The sequence below is a fragment of the Hylobates moloch genome, unplaced genomic scaffold (genome assembly GCF_009828535.3).
Source record: "Hylobates moloch isolate HMO894 unplaced genomic scaffold, HMol_V3 SCAFFOLD_6, whole genome shotgun sequence".
Taxonomy (NCBI): Eukaryota; Metazoa; Chordata; class Mammalia; order Primates; family Hylobatidae; genus Hylobates; species Hylobates moloch.
In genome coordinates this window covers 53,639,509-53,657,343 of record NW_026652281.1, presented here as the reverse complement: position 1 = coordinate 53,657,343, position 17,835 = coordinate 53,639,509, and the positions used below count along the sequence as shown (strand labels likewise).

Below are 17,835 nucleotides of genomic sequence, written 5' to 3'. Positions count from 1 at the left end.
GGCTAATTTTTGTATTTTTAGTAGAGATGGGGTTTCACCATGTTGGCCAGGCTGGTCTCAAACTCCTGACTTCAAGTGATCCATCCCCTTCAGCCTCTCAAACTGCTGGGATTACATGCCTAAGCCACCGCACCTGGCTGCAAAATTTTAACTCTGACTGGAAATAAAGTTAGACTCTTACGAGAAAATCAGAAGAAGGTATTTTGTAGTGGGGAAATGGTGTGTTCATTTTATTTTTAAAATTATTTTTAATTGATAAATTATAATTGAATATATTTATGGGCTACAAAGTGATTTTATGACATACGTATACAGTGTGGATTGAATCAAGCTAATTAACATATCCATTGCCTTAAGTACTTTCATTTATTCTTCCTGTCTAAATGAAACTTTACCCTTTGACCCACATCTCTCCATTCTACCCATTCCCCAGGCTCTTGTAAACATCGTTCTACTGTCTGCTTCTATCAGTTCAATTGTTTGAGATTTCACATATAAGTGAGAACATGCCATATCTATCTTTCTGTTCCTGGCTTATTTCACTTAGTGTAATGTCCTCCAGGTTCATCCATATTGTTGCAAATGACAGAATTTCCTTTTCTAAGGCTGAATAGTATTCCATTGTGTATATATACCATATTTTCTTAATCCATTAATCTGTTAATGGACACTGAGGTGATATGTTCATTTTAGAATAATGACTTTGAAATACAAGAAATATATCTAGCAAGCACTTAGAAAAGGGGAAACTGAATTTGAGAAGGAGGGAATGAAGCATATTTACCTAAAATGTCCATATAAATTATCATCCAAATCAGGACTTTTTTGAGATTAAAAAGCAGGGACCAAAAATTATTAAAATTATATAATTTTTGAAACACATATTACTAACCAATTCTGCAGTTTTATATAATTGCTGACCTGTAAACTAATTACATTGAAACACTATTTTAAAAAAAATATTCTTTCAAAAAATTTATATCTTTGCTTTCAAAAGTAAAAACATCTTTATATTGCTTGAAAAATAAATGATTCTTGATATATTTTTGCATACTTTAATGAGTTTCTTAGCTGTATCTGTCATCCACAGATATTTCTTAAAAAATGCGTTTTAAAAATATGACTGTATTCTTTTTATATTTTTCCAAGTTTCATTTTATAGTTAGCAAATTTTAAATTGTTCATACCATGAATAGGCTTCTATATAGATTATAATATTTTTAATTGAGAAAATACTCTCAGGTGATAAGCTACCTGGGAAATTTATTAAGTTCAGAGCAAATTTTGCTAGATGAAGTACATTCTCAAGTTTAATTTTTCTTTTCTTTTTTTTTTTTTTTTTGTGAGACGGAGTCTTTCTCTGTCCCCCAGGCTGGAGTGCAGTGGCGCGATCTCGGCTCACTGCAAGCTCCGCCTCCCGGGTTCACGCCATTCTCCTGCCTCAGCCTCCTGAGTAGCTGGGACTACAGGCACCCGCCAACATGCCCAGCTAATTTTTTGTATTTTTTAGTAGAGACGGGGTTTCACCGTGTTAGCCAGGATGGTCTCGATCTCCTGACCTCGTGATCCGCCCACCTCGGCCTCCCAAAGTGCTGGGATTACAGGCTTGAGCCACCATGCCCGGCCTCAAGTTTAATTTTTAGTAATGAAATACATAAATATTTTAGCTCAAATATTTTTACAGGTACTATTTTTTTTGCCTCCATGCAGATTGCATTTCTTTGACCAAAAATTTTAAAAGACAAAATTCATCAAATAAATGTTAATGATAATTTTGAACAGTTTGCTAAATTTAAGTGCTGCAAAACCATAAACTTTCTCAGTTTAACATCATTATGGATCAGAATGTAAATGTATCCAATAGAAAATTTCATCTCTATCAAAAGATTTTTCCTTAAGCCTTGGGTATTTCAAAGCATAATTGGGAATTTCACAATTAAATCTTGCATGCAATTTGAGTGCTTATCATTGTTCAATTCTCCCTTTGGTTTCACAGGGATATATTTCAATATCCTCCCATTTGCAAGCTTTGTTTTCAATAATTGCAATTCCTTAAAAGCTTAACATAAGCTGAATATTTTGCCCTCCATTTGTTGAATGCTTTGACTAAATATTTCTAATGGATTCTGAAGAAACTGCGGCCAAAATTTAGAGGACATTTTTACAAAAATGTTTAATACCATGATGGGACACTTAAGTTGATTTACAAAGTAATTCTTCAAAGTCTCAGACATTTCTAAAATCCAAAAAGAAAGTGCATAGTGTCATACTTAGTTATTTTTGTTTTATTCAACTTCAGTCTAATCATGAACATTTATAGGCTGTTTACCTTGTATATGTATAATCATATTTGTACTTGACAACTACATCTTCCATTTGGATTGGTAGAATATTGCAGATTTGGGGGATGTAATTATGAATTACTGTGTGCATTACAACATATTTCAAGTATAGTTTTCCCTACAGGCTCTAAATTTGCTAAAAGAAGGCATTTATATGATGTTGTGTTCCACAACAATATATTTTTAATAGTACCAAGAGAAAATAATTTTATCATTGATGTTGCAGTTTGTAACTTAATTTACAATAATATTCACAATACTGTCAAGTGTTTCAACTTCAACAGAATGAACTTTCAAATGCTTTACTTTGAGTTAATGAATTAGATAAGAAATTTGAACCATTATTATTGGAATTAATTGATTTTCTACAATTAGAAGTATCCAGTAATACTGACGTACAACTGGCATAATTTAATGATTGAAGTTCTTCTAATGGAGTGAATACATTAACAGCTATTGTTTCACTTTTCATACATGCACAAGAAAACTTGAAACTAAAAATAAAAGATATTAATTCAGAACAGTCACTTGATCTAAATGAAAAGTCATGCCTGACAGAGTGGTATACAAATGTACCTTCTGTGGCTAAGTATTAAAAGGTAATATGTTTAGATATGGTCTTAAAATAAAACTATGCATTAGATGTTGATGCCTCTTTCACAGATTTAAGTCTTGTTTTCATGTGGTCAGTTATACCATTACAGAGTCATCATGGTGGATGGTAAATGTCAACAAACATTTTATGAGAGTTACATATGAATTATTTCCAGCAAATCAAGGAAATTCAGTATTGTCTGATAAATGTACACTGATATTTTGTTTTGTTATCACTGTTGCTAAAAAGGATTATTATAAAATAAAAATACATTATCCGGTAATAAAATAAATAAGTAGTTGTACTTTTATACCATATGATACATGATAAACAAAACCTTTTTAGTGGCTGGGCACAATGGCATGTGCCTGTAGTTCCAGCTACTATGAGACTGAGGTGGGAGCATTGCTTGAGCCCAAGAGTTCAAGCCTGTGGTGTGCTAGCATTGTGCCTGTGAAAGGCCACTGCATTCTAGCCTGGGCAACATAGTGAGACTCTATCTCTCAAAAAAAAAAAAAAAGACTCTATCTCTTAAAAAAAAAAAAAAAAAAAAGCCCCACAAAAAAACCAAGTTTGGACTATATTCACTCTATGGCAAGACTAAATAAAGACTGGGAAATGTGCAATCAACTGACCAGGGCACGGGCACATCAACTGGCCAGCAGGACTGGCAGCATTAAGTACTTCTGTTACCACTATCACCCAAACCTGAAGGAGTTAGCTGTACCTAACTGCTCATGTCTGAGTGTATTCACTTTATCAGTAAGCACCCTTCATGCCGTTCTTGAAAAAGATGTTTTACCTTACAATCCTTCTGGAAAGGATCTAAAAAAGAAAAATGGGCTATTGGCAATTTAGCCACATGTTAAAGTATGAGCTTCATTCATTACACTGGAGTCTCACATATGAACCATGTCACAATTTAGAAGTACACAGTATAGATCTACCTAAACCTATTCTGGTTTATTTATATATAACTGTTAAATAATACTTCATTCAAAAATGAAAAATCTGCAGTTCATTAAAAATTATAATCTACCTTTCTATGGCATGACATGGAAAGATTTCCAGAATATTATATTATTTCATTTAAAAAATTGTAGAACTATATATACAGCATAATACAGGATATTTTTGAAAAAACAAACTATCCCATAAAATAATAAAGAATACACACTAAACTATTAGCAGTGCTTATCTGTGGGTGATAGAATTAAAAAGGGACAGCAGAAAGGGAATTTTAATTCTTTTTTTAATTAATTCTTTATAATCGATTTTTGTTTGATATGATGAGTATCTCACTTTTGACACCTGAAAAGTAAAAAAATGAATAAGAACAATATAATAAATGTTGATGAAAAGAAACTCTGTAAAACATTTGAAGAGATTTATTCTGAGCCAAATATGAGTGACCATGGCCCATGACACAGCTCTCAGGAGGTCCTGAGAACATGTGCCCAAGGTGGTCAGGGTACAGCTTGGTTTCATATATTTTAGGGAGAAATGAGGCATCAATCAAATACATCTATGAAATACATTGGTTTGGTTCAGAAAGGCGGGACAACTCATGTTCCAGGTTATAGGTAAATTTACACATTTTCTGGTGACAACTGGTTGAGTTTGTCTAAAGACCTGGGATTGATAGAAAGGAAATGTTCAGGTTAAGATGAAAGATTATGGAGACCAAGGTTCTTTTTAAGTATTTTTTTTTTTTTTTGAGAGGGAGTCTCGCTCTGTCACCCAGGCTGGAGTACAGTGGCACAATCTCGGCTCACTGCAACCTTCACCTCCCAGGTTCAAGCAATTCTCCTGTTTTAGCTAATTTTTTGTATTTTGAGTAGAGACAGAGTTTCACCATGTTGGCCTGGCTGGTCTCGAATTCCTGACCTCAAGTGATCCACCTGCGGAGGCCTCACAAAGTGCTGAGGTTACAGGTGTGAGCCACCAGGCCCAGCCTCTTTTGAAGTTTTACAGTGGCTGCTATTAGAGTCAACAGATGACAAATGTTTCCTATTCAGATCTTTAAAAGGTTCTAGTCTCTTCAGGATTGGGAGGGCCTGGAAGAAAAAGATATAGCTATGTTAATAGAGATTCTTTACAGATGCAGATATTCCCCCACAAAGACAGGCCTTGCAGGGCCATTTCAAAATATGGCAGGGAAACATGTTTTGGGGTAAAATATTTTGCTTTTCTTCCTTTTCTCGTAATGTTATCCAGAGTCAGATTGGAAAGTCACGATACATAGAGTTAAATAAAACCCATCTGATGAGAATTTCTGGTTTGTAGGGCATGACTCCCCAGACCTCTTAGAAATTTGGGCAAGATAAAAAAAATCAGACCTTAGTCCTCATAAATATTACAAGGCATTAGCTAATGGTGTATCAACTGAGTGATACAAGTATCAAATAATCTAGCAGTCCTGCAGCAGGAAGCTCCCTATGGGCAGATGGAGATAGGAAAGGCAAGCCCCCAAAAAAAGGAAGGCAAAGGATTTCCTAAAGGTTGGGAGCCAGTGATCTTCCAATATCCATAGCCTCACAGGCCCCACAGTTGGAGACATTTTAATCTCTCACTATACATAGGTTCAAGCCCTCTCCAACTTGGGAACGATCCACAACTAGTAAAGAAAGGATGGCTGGGCGTGGTGGCTCATGCCTGTAATCCCAGCACTTTGGGAGGCTGAGGAGGGAGGATCACAAGGTCAGGAGTTCGAGACCAGTCTGACCAACATAGTGAAACCCCATCTCTACTAAAAATACAAAAAATTAGTCGGGTGTGTTGGTGTGTGCCTGTAATCCCAGCTACTCAGGAGGCTGAGGCAGGAGCATTGTGTGAACCCGGGAGGTGGAGGTTGCAGTGAGCCAAGATCATGCTGTTGCACTCCAGCCAGGGTGACAGTGTAAGACTCCATCTCAAAAAAAAAAAAAAAAAAAAGAAAGGACATAAGAAGCCCCAGACATTAACTTGAGAAGTAGATAATGTGTCAGTCTGCTTATCTCCCTGCTATTCCACAACCTCAGCTCTTACTAACTTGATTATTGCCAATATATAATTATGTCTTCATTTTTTAAAATTAATTTTTGTTAGTTTGTCTTTTTAGAGACAAAGTCTCACTTTGTCACCCAGGCTGGAGTACAGTGGTGCCACTATAAGCTCACTGCAGCCTTGAACTTTTTAAACTCAAGCAATCCTCCTGCCTCAGCCTCACAAATAGCTAGAATTAAAAGTATGAGCTACTGTACCCGGCTCTGGTTCTCATCTTGAAATTTCTGTGTACTGGGATCCCACTCCTAAACCCCATTCACAGCTACCTGCTCCAGTTTCATGGACTACCATCAACTGGGGGCCCTTGTAATTAAAGTGATGAGAACATCCCTGGAGCATCAATGGAACTGTTTTGGAGAACCAGAGCAGAAAAATCATGAATGAAAATAGTGAAAGATAAAATTGAAGAGGTATGCTATGGACAGATATTTTAAGGCCTTTTTTTTTTTTTCTCTCCAGGAGGAAAATATTTGGACTTTATCCTGTACATAACAGGGCGTCATAAATGTTTTTTTTTGTTTTTTTTTTTTTTTGAGACGGAGTCTCGCTCTGTTGCCCAGGCTGGAGTGCAGTGGCGCAATCTCGGCTCACTGCAAGCTCTGCCTCCCGGGTTCACGCCATTCTCCTGCCTCAGCCTCTCTGAGTAGCTGGGACTACAGGCGCCCGCCACCACGCCCGGCTAATTTTTTGTATTTTTAGTAGAGACGGGGTTTCACCGTGGTCTCGATCTCTTGACCTCGTGATCCGCCCGCCTCGGCCTCCCAAAGTGCTGGGATTACAAGCGTGAGCCACCGCGCCCGGCTATAAATGTTTTTTTTACTAAGGCAGCACATGACTAGTGTTTTATAAATATTTATAAAACAAGGTGTTAAGATGGTTTGGTGTGGGGCGAGAGAACAGAGAGAGGAAGATCAATTAGGAAGATAGTTAATTAGTAGATATAAAGGTGATGATACATAGGAAGAGGATGTGGCCATGAGGAAAAAAAAAAAAGATCTGAAATGACTTTCCAGGATATGATAGATAGCTTGGGGCCACTGAGTGAGGCAGACAATTACAGCTCAGTGAAAACCAGGCCGCTGTTACATGTTGAGGCACAAATGAGCTTGGGCTTTAGGCCAAATTCACCAGAGAAACTAAACGGGGCACATGTGAAAATTATAAAATCATGTTAAGAAGCAAAAGGATGGTGGATTACATTATTAGAAACTAGCAATAGTAAAGCTAAAGTATGGTTCTCCCTGAGCAATAAAAATCAGCGTGGAAGACCAATTATGACAGTAGTGACTAAAATAAAGAGGTGGACATTGTCCATGCAATGCATATTTGATATCAAAGGCTTTTCTGTTCTTGCTAAAGGCAGCCATAGATACCATACATTGCATACACATGCCGGCCTTTGGCTGAGGAGTGGGTGACTACTATGTTTGCCCATAAGGATTTCTGCAGGCCAGGGCCCTGCAGAAGGATATCTACAGACCAGAGTAGAAAGATGAGGCTATAAGGAAGTTTATGCAGTAAGGGATAAATTATTACAAAGAAAATTCTTTATGTTTAATCTGAATGACAGAATGGTAGCTTATGAATAGATTTTAAAAACTTAGGAGGAAAATAGTGGTAAGAAGGCATAGCAAACTAGTGTTCGACATAATGATTTTGAGTAGGCCATACAAGTGGAAATGTTCAGAATACAGAGGAAGGTGATATGTGAGAGAAATGCATGAGAACAGATAGTGCTCAGATGTCACACTATAGTTCATGAGACTAAGATGTAGCCAATCACAACAAAGTATTATTTTTCAATCTTTAAAAAAACCTTAACATATACACAAAATAAACACAAGGGTGTATAAGAGAATCAGCATTTATAGCAGTGTATCATGTTGCTATGGTTTGAATATTTGTCCCCTCCAACACTGATGTTGAAATTTAATCCTCAATGTGGCAGTATTGAGAGGTGAAGCCTTTAAGGGGTTATTGGGTCATGAGAGCAAAGTCCTCATGAATGGAGTAATCCATGCATGAATTATGGATAACTAGATTAATGGGTTAATAGATTAATGGGAGTGGGACAGTGGCCTTATAAGAAGAGAATGAGAGATTTGAACAAGCATGCTCAGCCACCTCACCATGTGATACCCTGTATCACCTCTGGACTCTATGTAGAGAGTCTCCACAAACAAGAAGGCTCTAACCAGATGTGGCCTCTTGATCCTGGACTTCTCAGTTTCCAGAACTGCAAGAAATGCATTCCTTTTCTTTATAAATTGTCCAGTTTCAGGTATTCTGTTATGAGCAACAGCAAGTGGACTAATACACATGTACTAATAAAATTAAACTAACTTACATTGCTGATTACTTGGTGAGAGAAGAGACACATTTACTCATGGAAGAATCTATTTACTCAATAATGGCACCTTACATTTATAAATTATAATAGTCACCTACTAACATCTCCTTAAATATGTAAGTTACGGAACACATAAATGAGATAACCAAGATTTTAGTTATAATTAAAAGAAAAAACTTAACTCTTCTTAAGAAAAATTTTGTTGAATTTGTTGGATAATGACCCACTGGTTTAAAAGATGCATAGCAATTTAACGTATGTGTGTACACACATATCTTAAAAGAAAGCTTCACAAAGCATTACTTACCCTTAATACTTGCTCTTATATTTTCTATTCTATTCCTTCTCATTTTTTTCATTTTTTTTCTTTTTAATACTGCCTATAGCTTCTAAGTTGATTTCAGCATCTGTAGTTTGGCTTAGAGATTTTTAGATTAAAAAGAGACATTTATGATCATTTTATAGAACCATCGGTAAAGCTATGATTGAAAAATCCAGCAGAGACATTTTTAAGAAAACGTAGAAAAGAAAAAAAGCAGAAAATGAATGGTTGCAAGCTACTAACAGAGTGGGAAAAGAGACAAAGGATAGATAAAATTAGGTCATAGGATGGACAAAAACAGCATCAAAGAGGACAATGTTGCAAAAATGAATGTGAAGTCAACAAAAGCTTATTTCAATACATGTCTTTACCTTTACTGCAGAGTATTTCAAAGTGTAGTCCAAAACTAATTTAAGCCAAAATACCAGGGACACTTGTTAAAAATTCAGATACCTGGGCCCCATCCCAGACCTAGTGAATTAAACTCTCTTTGGCAATTGAAAAGTTTCCCAGGGCATCCTTTTAACTAAGCATTGTTATCTCAATTCCTTTTACAAATCAGCTTTCAAAGTGGTACTTCTAAAAACATGCCAACTCACTTCACACATAGGTATATTTCTGAAAAGTTGTTTGGTGAGTACTTGTACACCAAACCATTATTCCCCTAAAGACTATCATGATCATTTCAGAATTACGTTCATCCAGAAAGAAACAAACCAGATTTGAGACCATTCAACCTTTAAACAAATATTCTTTACCTAATTTTTCTGTATTACTTATGTAAGAGGTTGACCAAATGGACTCGCATACTCATTATTTTTATTTAGTTTAGAAGCACGTATATTTAAAATTACAACATACTGTTAACACATTCCATTTTGACTTTGAACACTTTGAACTAATTGCACTAAACTTAACTGGTTAATTATCACAATCAAGTGGCATTTAGCAGAACTCACAAACAGAAAAAGTGCCACAAGAAGACAGTTTTCAGAAAATACAAAAACTGAGGTTTGTGGTTTGGACTCTTAACAGCAAAGATATCCCTTTATGTGGTGAGCTCTGCCAACAAAAAGTATTTGTCAACTTCTTGCCAATAGATAGCCAAGAAGTATGAGATGTGAATCTATTCAATTCAAAGATGGAAATAACAGGTAAGAACAACAGTAGTTAATATTTATTCACTTATCTCATTAGAGGTTTCCTTCTAAATCCTTTATATGCATTAACTAATTTAATCCTTACAACAATTCCATAGACTGTGGCTTTAGACCTCATTTCCCAGATGAGGATGCTGAGGTATAGGATTATATAATTTTCCTGAGATCCTACAGCTAGAAATAGGAGGTGAGATTCAAAACCAGGCAGCCTGTCTCCAGAATCTACATTCAAAGACAGTGGGATACACTAGGATTTTAAGAAAGTCTTAGATGTTGGAACAATTACCTGCCTCCATATAAAGGCTTTCTGTTTGTTTTTTTTTCTGTTCTTTATACAATTGATTTTAAGATAAATTGTGACTACCTTGCATCCCTGCTTATGTTTAGTTACTAGATCTCATTATAATGCTCTTGAAATATGACAGGAATTCCAAAATTAGCATCAAATAGGAATTCAGCATCACACAGAAAAATAAAAATGTGTTTTAAAAGATACTTAATTCTGAATTTAACGGCAGAATAGTATAGTGGTTTACAGCTGTGCTTCCCAATTTTTCATGTGCCAGTCACCTAAGTACATTGTTAAAAATGCAGATTTTCAGCAGCTCTGAGATTCTGCATTTATAGCAAGTTCCTGGGTGATGGTAACACTGCTGGCCTGAAGATTATATTTTGAGTAGGAAAAGTTCAGAGTTCAAACTCTGGAGTCACACTGCTTATGTTTCTTTTTTTCTTTTTTGAGACAGAGTCTCACTCTGTCACCCAGGCTAGAGTACAATGGCATGGTCTCGGCTCACTGCAACCTCTGCCTCCTGGGTTCAAGCGATTCTCCTGCCTCAGCCTCCCCAGTAGCTGGGACTACAGGCACGTGCCACCACACTCGGCTAATTTTTGTATTTTTAGTAGAGACGGGGTTTCACTATGTTGGCCAGGCTTGTCTGGAACTCCTGACCTCGTGATCCGCCTGCCTCGGCCTTCTAAAGTGCTGGGATTACAGGCATGAGCCACTGCGTGCAGCAACACACCGCTTATGTTTCAGTCCCAGCTCCATTACTTACTAGTTGTATAACCTTCTCCTTATATACCTCTACTACATCTGTAAAAGAGTGAGAGCATTAAAGGATTGTTACCAAGATTACATGGGATAATCCATAGATAGTACATAGAACAGTCTCTAGCACATAGAAAGAACTCAATAAATGTTATCTCTTAGTGTTACTGAAAAACATTAAAAGCATATGTTGTTTCCCATTAGAAAGCCATTTATAGAATTGATTGATCTGGCAGAAACACTAAATAAAATGTCATCATTCTTTTCCAGGCAGTCACAAGAACATCACTGTACAATGAAGGACATTAAATACATAAGTTAGAACCACTACCCAGCTTTATTAAATATATAAATCTGAAAGTGCTCTAAATGAATTTGCATAAAGCTGGCTTGGTCTATGATATTTAAGGAGCATATTTTGTTTCTATGCCAGAAAACTTTTCTATATTGCAGGTACACACTGAGTTCCAATTCATTTATTTGAATAGCTTACACTGAATTTCAAAAAAGGCATTTTAGTTTAAAAAATTTTATTTCAATGAAATATATGTCAGTACTAGTATTAAAAGCAACAATAACAATGATTTTAAATATTTGTTCAAGGAAGAACACTGCTATAGTTTAAATAAATTCAGAGGATTTAATCAATGCCTTCACAGACAACTGTACACATATTCAAACTATAATACATTGCAGCACAATTACTTCTTGCCTTTGAGAACTGAGACTTAAAAGAATATTATTTATCAAAAATGTGGTGATTTAATAATAATGCTATATCAGAGAAGCCAATGTGTAGGAAAAGTAGAGTTAGGACCACAAATGAAGATAAAATTTCATAGTAACTTCCCAAATGAAAACTAAGAAATTCATTTCAACACTGTTGAAAAATAAAGACATAGAAGGAATGGAGTACATTAGAAAAGAAAGACTAATGTTTACCCAGTCATTGATTAAAACCAGAGCCAAGTGTTTCAATCAGGAAGAAGATGAGAGCTAGAAAGTGTTTTTGGTTGGTGGCTATCTTTAAGAGTCAGCAAGAAAAGGTCAATAAATAATTTGCCTATCCTTTTATCTTTTATTTTTCCAACATAGGTGATTAAAAAAACAATCGTGGTATAAATTCTATTACATTTACTTTTCTAAATTAAAACTAGATTTAACATAGGCAATATAGACCTGCCTTGTAAAATCATGACAGATTAAGAATCAAGGAAAAGGGAGGGATCTGGGTGAGTGGATTATTCTTTCTTCTCTCCCCTTTCTCTTTCCCTACAGATTAGTGTTCCTGGCTGCTCCTTTGTCTGCTGTGGTACTAGGTTTTTTAAAAAACGCATAACACATAAGATTTCACTTTCATTTTACTTTCTATGACAAGTGTTACTTTAAAATAATAAGATTTTACCAAAAACTCTGCATAACAATGCTTTATATAAAGGACTGCCAGATGTAGTTTCCAAGGCAGGGCTTACCTGTACTCAATTATATCAAATAAGCATTCACAAAATAAAATTAAATCTGTGCTTTTAGCGAAAAAAAAAAAAATCAATAGTGAAACGTGGTTCTTTATATCTGTAGAGGTGATAACACCAACAAGATCAAATCATTAGGATTAGAGGTACAAGAGGAATAGAATTCGAGCAGAATTATACTAATGTTATGTCTTGTTATTTGGGTTTACATTTTTCTTAATCAAATACTGAAAAACAAAAATTTACTGAAAATGCCTAAGCTGTTTTCCATTTATAAATTAGCTGTCTCTCACCTCCAGAGGAGCAAGGAATTCCACTTCTGTATGACCTATTTATGCCTCTTAGATTTATCACATGCATTTTTTAATGACCCTGAACCAAAGGAAATGTAGAAACCTGTTTGAAAAGTTGACATTAAGGTTGCGACACCAACCAAAACAACAAGAATTTAAAGTTAAACTGACACACAATCCCCAAATCAGTCTGTTATACTCCTGATTTAAAAAACAGTTCTGTGAAATCGTGATAGCATGTCAGCCTCTGCTTTGAAACTCCTGAATTTTGTCATTTGGTGTTTGTGTCACAACCTTAATATTATTTAAATATACTTTTTAATATCTATTATTTAAAAAATATCTTTGAATTGAAGATACTCTAAAGCTTTGAAGAAGCCAACCTCAAAGCACTGCATTCCTAGCATGCCACTTTTATTAGAAGTAGTGCATAAAACATTTGCTGTTGACAAATCTAATTCATTAAAAGGTGAGGTAGATGCATTTTAAAATAACTGGCTGGCATCATTATCTGCAGTGCCTTTTATAAATTATTCCTCTTTTCCCTTTTGACTGAACTTGTCACAGTTCCCTTTCAGAGTCTGAGTGTTATGCCTCATAGTCAATGCTTTCAACATGTTTAGACAAGTCACAAGTTAAACAAGCAGTGGTATTTTATTTTCTGGAAATAAGAAAGGGTAACAGAAATATGAATTATTTCATTCAATTCATTGATTTTGAACTAAAGACAAGTAAAGTGAGTTACTGGTGGTTTTATCTCCCAAGAAGAATTTAAAAATAAAAGTATACTGTTTGCATAGAATGGAGAATTTCAAAGAAAGGAACATAAAGAGAGATGCTGGCGGCCCTGCTGCAGTGCTGTGTAGAAGACTTGGTTAAAAATCGAATTGTGCTTTCGCTAACATTGGAGATCAGGTAAATCATAAAGCTGACAGCTGGCTGGCACACTAACTTCCTAAAGGAGAAAGCTAACTGTATTCTCTTAGAGGCCAAAGGAATAGAATTATAGAAGTTTTCAAGGAAACTGAGTAGGCACAGTATAAGTTACTCAAAATATGAAGAAAAACATTTCTTACCTAATTTTATTTCAGAAGACACTAGGAATGAACTGGTCTTCGAATCCTAAGGAGGTAGAAAATTATTTCCTCAAGGATTGGCAGCAGAAGAACTGTCTCTTTTCTGGTAACTTCAGCAAAGTTTTTTTTTCCCAAAGTATGTAAAATGTACCTGAAAAATGATTGGACAAAGCTTTATCACTGCCACAATGGGATGGAGGGCATATTCACATTAGTTGCCCAGATTGCTAGTGACAGTACTATCATTAAATCATGACATATGGACTTGAGTCAGGAAGAAGAGATGTCGGAAATACACAAAGACATACTGAAGATTACATACGTAAGAAAATCTTATTAATAAGATAGCCCATAGACTGTAGCAACACAGGTAATAGGGGCATCTTGGAAAATGCATATTTAAAACATTACTTCTATTTTCACTAAAAATTGATCACTCCTAAAGAAATGTATCACAAAGAGAGTAATGTGTGGTTGCACCATATAAAACAAGCAATGCTATTCAATCCAAATACTTTTTTTCTTGTTTAGTTACTATTTGATCCAAATTATTTATTAAGACCATCTTTTCCCCATTCTTCTGGGTGATCCTGTTAAAAACAGATTCCTGGGGGAGGCGCTTCCAATATGGCCAAATAGGAACAGCTCCGGTCTACAGCTCCCAGTGAGATCGACGCATAAGACGGGTGATTTCTGCATTTCCAACTGAGGTACCTGGTTCATCTCATTGGGACTGGTTGGACAGTGGGTGCAGCCCATGGAAGGTGAGCCAAAGCAGGCCGGGAAGTGCAAAGGTTGTGGGATTTCCCTTTCCTAGCCAAGGGAAGCCGTGAGTGTCTGTACCTGAAGGAACAGTACACTCCTGTCCAACTACTGCACTTTTCCCATGGTCTTTGCAACTGGCAGACCAGAAGATTCCCTCTTGTGTCTGGCTCAGTGGGTCCCACACCCATGAAGCCTTGCTCGCTGCTAGCGCAGCAGTCTGAGATCGACCTGGGATGTTGGAGCTTGGCGGCGGGAAGGGTGTCGGCCATTGGTCAAGCTTGAGTAGGTGGTTCTATGCTCACAGTGTAAACAAAGCGGCCCAGAAGCTCGAACTGGGCGGAGCCCACCACAGCTCAGCAAGGCCTACTGCCTCTCTAGATTCCACCTCTGGGGGCAGGACATATCTGAACAAAAGGCAGCAGACAGCTTCTGCAAACTTAAACATCCCTGCCTGACAGCTCTGAAGAGAACAGTGGTTCTCCCAGCATGGTGTTCGAGTTCCAATAACAGACAGACTGCCCCCTCAAGTGGGTCCCTGACCCCCATGTAGCCTGACTGGGAGACATCTCCCAGTCAGGGCTGACAGACACCTCATATAGGCAGGTGCCCCTCTGGGACGAAGCTTCCAGAGGAAGAATCGGGCAGCAATATTTCCTGTTCTGCAGCTTCACTGGTGATACACAGGCAAACAGGATCTGGAGTGGACCTCCAGCAAACTCCAACAGACCTGCAGCTGAGCAGCTGAGGGGCCTGTCTGTTAGAAGGAAAACTAACAAACAGAAAAGAATACCATCAACATCAACCAAAAGGACATCCACACCAAAACCTCATCCGTAAGTCACCAACATCAAAGACCAAAGGTTGATAAAACCACAAAGATGGGGAGAAACCAGAGCAGAAAGGTTGAAAATTCCAAAAGCCAGAACGCCTCTTCCCCTCCAAAGGAACACAACTCCTCAACAGCAAGGGAACAAAACTGAATGGAGAATGAGTTTGAGGAGTTGACAGAAATAGGCTTCAGAAGGTTGGTAAAAACAAACTTCTCCGAGCTAAAGGAGCATGTTCTAACCCATCGCAAGGAAGCTAAAAACCTTGAAAAAAGGTTAGACGAATGGCTAACTACAATAACCAGTGTAGAGAAGAGCTTAAATGACCTGATGGAGTTGAAAAACCACAGCACGAGAACTTCGTGAAGCATACACAAGCTTCAATAGCCGATTTGATCAAGTGGAAGAAAGAATATCAATGATTGAGGATCAAATTAATGAAATAAAGCGAGAAGACAAGATTAGAGAAAAAAGAGTGAAAAGAAATGAACAAAGCCTCCAAGAAATATGGGACTATGTGAAAAGACCAAATCTACGTTTGATCGGTGTACCTGAAAGTGATGGGGAGAATGGAACCAAGTTAGAAAACACTCTTCAGGATATTATCCAGGAGAAATTCCCCAAGCTAGCAAGGCAGGTCAACATTCAAATTCAGGAAATACAGAGAACACCACATAGATACTCCTCGAGAAGAGCAACCTCAAGACACACAATCGTCAGATTCACTAAGGTTGAAATGAAGGAAAAAATGTTAAGGACAGCCAGAGAGAAAGGTCAGGTTACCCACAAATGGAAGCCCATGAGACTAACAGTGGATCTCTCTGCAGAAACCCTACATGCCAGAAGAGAGTGGGGCCCAAAATTTAACAGGATTAAAGAAAATAATTTTCAACACAGAATTTCATGTTGAGCCAAACTAAGCTTCATAAGGGAAGGAGAAATAAAATCCTTTACAGACAAACAAATGCTGAGAGATTTTGTCACCACCAGGCCTGCCTTACAAAACCTCCTAAAGGAAGCACTAAACATGGAAAGGAACAACTGGTAGGAGCCACTGCAAAAACATGCCAAATTGTAAAGACTATCAATGCTATGAAGAAACTGCATCAATTTATGGGCAAAATAACCAGCTAGCATCATAATAACAGGATCAAATTCACACATAACAATATTAAACTTAAATGTAAATGGGCTAAATGCCCCAATTAAAAGACTGAGACTGGCAAATTGGATAAAGACTCAAGACCCATTGGTGTGCTGTATTCAGGAGACCCATCTCACGTGCAAAGACACACAGGCTCAAAATAAAGGGATGGAGGAAGATCTACCAAGCAAACGGAAAGCAAAGAAAAAGCAGGGGTTGCAATCCTGGTCTCTGATAAAACAGACTTTAAACCAACAAAGATCAAAAGAGACAAAGAAGGCCATTACATAATGGTAAAGGGATCAATTCAACAAGAAGAGCTAACTATCGTAAACATATATGCACCCAATACAGGAGCACCCAGATTCATAAAACTAGTTCTTAGAGACCTACAAAAAGACTTAGACTTCCACACAATAATAATGGGAGACTTTAACACCCTGCTGTCAATATTAGACAGATCAATGAGATGGAAAATTAACAAGGATATCCAGGACTTGAACTCAGCTCTGGACCAAGTGGGCTTAATAGATATCTACAGAACTCTACACCCCAAATCAACAGAATATACATTCTTCTCAGCACCACATTGCACTTTTTCTAAAATTGACCTCATAATTGGAAGTAAAACATACCTCAGCAAATGTAACAGAACAGAAATCACAACAAACTGTCTCTCACACCACAGTGCAATCAAATTAGAACTCAGGATTAAGAAACTCACTCAAAAACACAAATTTACATGGAAACTGAACAACCTGCTCCTGAGTGATTACTGGGTAAATAACGACATGAAGGCAGAATAAAGATGTTCTTTGATACCAGTGAGAACAAAAACATAACATACCCGAATCTCAGGGACATATTTAAAACAGTGTGTAGTGGGAAATTTATAGCATTAAATGCCCACAAGAGAAAGCAGGAAAGATCTAAAATCGACACCCTAACATCACAATTAAAAGAACTAGAGAAGCAAGGGCAAATAAATTCAAAAGCTAGCAGAAGACAAGAAATAACTAAGATAAGAGCAGAACTGAAGGAGACAGAGACATAAAAAACCCTTCAAAAAAAAAATCAATGAATCCAGGAGCTGGTTTTTTAAAAGATCAACAAAATAGATAGACCACTAGCCAGACTAATAAAGAAGAAAAGAGAGAAGAATCAGATAGATGCAATAAAAAATGATAAAGGGGATATCATCACTGATCCCACAGAAATATAAACTACCATCAGAGAATACTATAAACACCTCTATGCAAATAAATTAGAAAATCTAGAAGAAATGGATAAATTCCTGGACATATACACCCTCTCAAGAATAAATCAGGAAGAAGTTGAATCACTGAATAGACTGATAACAAACAGGTTCTGAAATTGAGACAATAATTAATAG

General features: G+C 36.8%; 1 protein-coding gene across 3 annotated transcripts in view; it reads right to left on the bottom strand.

The window, feature by feature from the left end:
* Positions 1-17,835, bottom strand: part of KIAA0825 (KIAA0825 ortholog) — a 481,693-nt gene that overhangs the window by 431,594 nt on the left and 32,264 nt on the right. For all 3 annotated transcript variants that reach the window (XM_032156819.2, XM_032156821.2, XM_058440712.1), the window contains one exon: positions 13,707-13,857. The gene's annotated coding sequence lies outside the window, so the exon portion shown is untranslated. The remainder of the gene's footprint in view (positions 1-13,706; positions 13,858-17,835) is intronic.